The following is a 6,151-nucleotide window of genomic DNA, read 5'->3' as shown; positions in this document are numbered from 1 at the left end:
TTCTTCCTTAACATATATTTTAGTTGTGTTGTTGTGGCCAGTGGAGAGAACACCGAGAGCTGAGTGCAAAATATCGGTTGTGAAACTTCAATCATATTTCAGAAGTTAAGATTTTTGTTTTTGTAATTACTAGGGACCTGTGAGACATTTTTAAAATTCCTGGACTGTTGACGGTCTTGCTATTTTCTGGTTTTGTGTCAGTGGAAAAGTCTCTCAAATTTTCCACTGTGAGGAACGTTTACCCAATTGCTGTCAATCTTTGGCGTGTTTGCTCCTCATTTACAGCCTGCACGCACTCAAGCGTGCAATCCAAACTCCGCAGTCCTCCTTTTGTGTACTTTCAGCACATGCGCTCTGCACAGAGAATCTAATTTCAGAGACTCTCTTGGTAGAGTGGAATAATGACGTCCTGGGGTGGGGAAAAAGGGTTGGTTTTGTTTTTGAAGAAACACCAGTTGTTAGGCAGATACATAGCTGCTGCTACAATGAAGGCACTAGAGCAACAGCAAAATTATTAACTTTTTTCCCTTCTTAAACAATTAAAAAATGGAGTTTTTGATGTGTTCTTTAGATGGTAGGTTTTTTGTACCTTGTACAAAATTCACCCGATTGGAATTTGGATGCAAGTTCTAAAACTCTTCAAGATTCTTTCTCTGAAGAGAGCAATCAGGTTCACTGTATTTCCTGTGTATCAAGTACTCTGCTTAATAGATGATCTTGTTCAAATTTGAATTCTCATTTGTGTGCCTTTAAACTCTTTTGCCACTTACATCTCTTCAGTTAATTGAATCCAAGAGTTGGAGGGGACATACAGGTCATGCAGTCTGGATTCCCAGGAAGTGTAGACCGCTGTTATCAAACCCTGACAAATTCTGCTGTATGCAGTAAAGATGCCCTCCATCCTTAATTCATTCTGTGAAAAAGTGGTAGTAATAATTAGAAATTATGTCTAAGCTTCAACTAAAACCTGTCCCTCCCTGACTTCTAGTTATTCTTTGTAGTCTGACAATATTAGCTAACTTCTTCTTTGACAGCTTTATATTTAATTTTACTCATTCCCATACATTACTCACATATTGTTGGTTCTACTGATGCTCAGTTCTCACAAAGTGATGAGTCAACTATAAGGTGATTTTTGAGTGGAAGTTGTTATTCATCTTCATTATTAATGCAGAATAAGGTATCATCCCCTTTACTCTCCAGACTTATGTTTTTCATGAGCTTTTGGTGTTTTCCTGTTCTTTATTCTCTTAGTTATTGGGGACAGATGAACAGTTTGTACTTTGCTGTTAGTTCACTAGATTAAAGGACTTCAACTGTTATTGGCAGTAAGTAAAAAGCCTTAACTATGTAATTAGGGTTTTAGTTTTTTAAAAAGTCTAAGGTGTATTTATATAAATATAAGCATAATATTAGCAAATGGTAGTTGTTTTTTCCCCAATTTTACTTTTTCCAGTTTACTTTGTACTTATTTGTCATCTAAAATAAGACAAAGAAGGAAGATTGGGGTAAAAATTACTCCATTTTTAATTCTGAAAACAATTTGCTATGTAGTTTTGTTTCCATTTTACAGATGGCACTGGACTGATTCTTAAAGAAGGTACTAAATGTGCCCAAGTTGCATGTCTAATAAGCAGGCTTTGGGGAAAGTCCTCACCAGCAGGAGGAGGCCCAGCGATGCAGCCGGGGAGCCTGCAAAGCCATGCAAACATGAGGAGCTGACGCACGCAGGTCTCCGATTTGAACGGACCCCGGGAAAGAAGCAAATGTAGGGTGAGGTAGAAAGAAACATTCAAGATTATAAAGCTATAAAAATTAAAGCAGGAATTATTTCAAAAGACTGCAGAAAGGGAAACAAAGGGGAACAGGTAGAAGAGTAGCATCTTGAATGCTGAGCTCCATGGAACAGCTCAGTTAAAAGAGAATATGATGATAGCAACACTCAATAAATAGTAATAACACATTAATAACTGCTAGAACTAATAAATACATAAAATACTTAATATCTGTGTCTTTTTTATAATTTACAAATTTATTTATCATGTGTTGCTTCATTTATTAAGGGTCACTTCATTCATTGAATCATACCAAAGAAACACGAGAACTTAATGAGGATGAAACAAACTGATATACTTCATGTGTGATTCTTTTTTTGTAAATGTTCTGTTTTGCTTTATACTATCAACTGAAATTACTGACTGTCATTTCCCTAAAACAGGGAAATTAGTCTAAAACATGTACTGGTGCTTTTCAAAAGATAGCAATTTAAGAGGGTGGTGGCAGCAGGCACTTGGTATCTTCTAAAAACCTTTAGGCTGCAGGAAAACCTGTGACCGAGAGTGTTATGATGATCCATTGTGGATTTTGATCAGCACCTGTACCAATTTAGGTGACGATACAGCAAGATCCAACGATTAGTGACGAGCAACGAGCATCATAAGGAATGATATATAATACTAATCCTTATAAGAGCCATTGTTAAAGAAAATGTTATGTGTTCAGAAAGGTATCTAAATACTTCACATTAAGTACAGAAGTGGCCATCCAGATTACATCCCATATTTGTTGCATATTTTTCAAAAAGTGGTGGTGAAAGCCTAATTTTGCATTTTGGCTTTGTCTTACACATACCAGCTGTTAAGAAGCAAGTTCGATGTACTTTTAACCAGTCCTTTGGCCAGAGGATGAGTGGTGGTGTCAAAGTTGGTGGCCAACCTTGTATGTGACTAAGGGCCCACATGTAATTCAGTCTGCATCTAAACATTCAGTGCTCCAATTTTACTGGAAAAACTGTGAAATGCAGTTTTTCTGCCACACCACACTTCTTCTGTCTTCCATCAAAGGAAATCTTTTTTGTCAATTACCATTGAATAAGGCTGGGGCCGATTTGTAGATTTTTATGCAATGTCAAAAGTCAATCTTGTTTTTCCCAAGTTACTTGAATTAACTATGGAGATATTGTGTTCTACTCCTAAGCAAGGGTGAGGAATCTGAGTATCATGTGCAAGGCTCAAGACGATGCTGAGGACAGAACATGCAGAGTAAAAATAGTGCCCTTCCATACCCAGGTAATACAAAGCTGGCTGTAGTCCTCTCTTTACATGGTGAGAACAGTCCCTTTACAGTAAGTTTCCTGAAAGGGAGAAGGAATAGGTATTACTAACTCTTCTGGTAGCATACTATGGTACACTGGCCAGTGTGTTTTTGGTGATTAAACATACTCCTGTGAATCAGATTAATGCACTTGCTGAGTGACATTTGTTGTATCCCTCTTTTGGGTCTTGAGGACCCTCTGTGACCTTGTGGGGCTCCCTGTGGTCCACTCTGCCCAGAGCCTCACTTGAAATTCTGCTGATATCCATCCCACTAATAGCCAGAATGGTCCCGGGGATCACTGAACTGAGGCTGTATGCAACCACTGTTTGCAGTGTCAGAGAATGAAGGGCGGTAACCATCACGTCCTCCTCTGAATCCATTGGCAGGGCCCCTGCATCCATTCCTCAAGCCTCTAGTACCACGAGAGCCTCAGTGAGACACACCATGACTGTTGTTGTAATGGGGCGACTGCTCCAAGGAAATCCAGTGTTCTGCTGTGGAGGCTGCTGGTGGTTACAGTCATTTGATGGGGCTGGTCCCGGGAACCATGGTAAGTGCCAGCCACTGTTCAAAGCTGTTTTTGCTGAATCTCTGCTTGTTCTGCTTGGTGAGGCTGACTGGAAAAGCTCTGGGTGTGAGTGGCCTGGGACTGACTCTGCTGTTTTAAAGTTACTGGTTCATTAACAGGAGGAACTGCGGCATTCCTATTGAATACCTTTTGCAGGGATTGAAATGGAGCTGCATTCACATAGTTTCCACTGCTAGGCGAAAGTTTGCTTGTCCCAGCCTGGAACACTTGGGGCTGAGAAGCAGTGGGAAGGGATGCTGCTGCTGCAGTCTGGGCTGTGGTTAAAGAGATTGTTTCCTGAATCTGGTCAGTCGGCTCCTATTGTGGTCATTGCTCTATAGCATGAGATGGCTGGTACAAGGGTTGAGATGCCGCACACCCTCACTTGTGGATGAAACCAAGGGAACCTGTGTAGCTCCCGTGTGGCTGCACGGGACCTTGGGTAGGTTGAGAAAATCTAGATTCAGAATGAACTGGGGCACGTCTGTATTTTGTGCTGGATTCATAGTCTGTGCAGGATACAATGGCAGGATCGAGTGTCTGGTTTTCAAAATCCAGCATGGAATCCTGTATGAAATGATAAGGCCCCTGCATTTGTGCCATAAGGTCCTGTGCTCCCTGTCTTCTCACAGGGGTCTGCCTGAGCCACTGGTGTCCCGGGGGGGGGGGGGGGGGGGGGGCTCTGGTACCGAAGGAGATGCAGCCTGAGGTTGCTGCTGGAGTGAATTTACCACCTCGGCTGTTTCAACTGTCCACTCGCCCACCTGCGCCTTTTCACCACCGCTGAACGGTGTCTCGGCCATAAATTGTCTATTTGCATACTCTGTTGATTCAGCTTCACTTTGTTCAGTGTATTCTTCTGCTGGTTCAGCTCAGCTGCCTGGTCTTCCACAGTAGGTGCCGAGGCCGCCTCTTCTTCCTCACCTAGCCCGTTCTGGTGGTCGTGAGTGCTGGCAAAGTAGTTTGACTGGGAAACCGCTGGACAATTTCCTTTAGAGTTTTGTATGTTGTTCCACATACAGATCTTTCTTTGCCTTCCAGCGAGTCCCACAGGTGAATGGAGGCTTGTTCATACTGCTCATTCAACTTCAAGTTCATGTCCCGTTCAGGGTCTGCTAACTCGTACAACAAGGATAACTTGCACAATCATCCAACAAGAATAATTTCTCTTCAGACAATATTGGCAGGCCATGCAAACCTTGTTTCTGGTCAGTTTGCACTCCTTCATCCCCCAATTTGTCTAAAACATGCTGTAGTGCTAAGTACAGCTTTTAAACGTGTTTGTTCAGCGTCTTCTCTCATGAGCCACTCCTGTGGTGCTGATTTCTTTATTGTTTTCTGAATGTCTTGTCTTAAGGCCATGAAACTCCTCTGTAATTCTTTTGCACAGCCCAGGTTATTTGTGTTTTCCTGGTATTTAGACAGGACATCCAGATGATCTTGATTAAACCTTTCATCTTTGTTCATTCGCTCCTGGTAATCATCAGGCCTGCCGGTTTTCGTCTCCAGGATACGAAGTTTCTTGTCGATGAAACAGCACCCCAAGAATCTGTTTCACCACCTTGGTCTGGACAGCACTGGTGCCCGTGGCGGGGTGCTGAGAGGCCGGTGCAGCGGCCCAGCCCCTGGCACCTGCTTCACGCCTGGAGGAACCCGAGGGGGGTGGCGGTCTAGACTACTTGCCGCGGTTTCCTCTGTGGCTGGTGGCCACGGGCATCTTGTGTGCACGGAGGCTGCTGGAGATCCCAATGGGCTGCCGAATGCGAATGCGTGAGGGTGGCGGGGCATTCCTGGCAGCGCGGTAAGTTCCTGGGCGCTGGCCGCTTGGCCCTGTCCCTGCTGCACCGACAGCCGCTGCTAGTGAGGCGGAGAGCCCGCCCGCGCAGAAGAGACTTAGGCAGCCTCGCGGGTGATTCTCGTTACAGAGATTTGGCTTCCGAGTCAGGTTTCCACTAACTCCGGGGTAGACTTTCTGGTGATATGTATAGAAGACGGGCTAGAAAATAATCCAAGGTAACATTTAAACAAATTTAACTTTTTATTACAAAGATGTGTACATATAGCATAGCATAGTGATAGGAAGAACCCTCCCCACTATGGAAAGAGCATGGATTTGAAGTCAAGGAGGTTTGGCGTCTGATTTTAACTTATTCTTTAAATGATGGAACCATCGGTCCCATTCTTTGGTCTCTATTTTTTCATCTGTAAAATAAGGAGTTTGGATAAGATGGTGACTCTCATTTGGGGGCGCACCATGCTCTTCGAGGTGCGCTAGGAGCTGTGGCTGTGCCTCTGTAGAAGGCCTGCAGCCCGACGCACCGGGGGCGTGAACTCAGCGTCAGATGCCTGGGGGCTCGCTGCGATTCACGCTGCTGACATCCACTTATTCAGGAGTTACTCCCCTTTTACTAATTTGCTTACTAAAGGAGGAAGCCACAGAGCAGTTTCTAGTCATGGACATAGTAATGTTTTATCTCTCTTAATTTA

The 6,151-nt window shown here is 43.5% G+C and overlaps 1 pseudogene; it reads right to left on the bottom strand.

Moving 5' to 3' along the window:
* Positions 1-3,135: 3,135 nt before the first annotated feature.
* Positions 3,136-5,381, bottom strand: LOC114508442 (annotated as a pseudogene).
* Between the last annotated feature and the right edge of the window lie 770 nt (positions 5,382-6,151).

The sequence above is a fragment of the Phyllostomus discolor genome, chromosome 11 (assembly GCF_004126475.2).
Source record: "Phyllostomus discolor isolate MPI-MPIP mPhyDis1 chromosome 11, mPhyDis1.pri.v3, whole genome shotgun sequence".
Classification (NCBI taxonomy): Eukaryota; Metazoa; Chordata; class Mammalia; order Chiroptera; family Phyllostomidae; genus Phyllostomus; species Phyllostomus discolor.
Note: the sequence above shows the minus strand (reverse complement) of the source record. Positions and strands in the feature narration are given on the sequence as shown.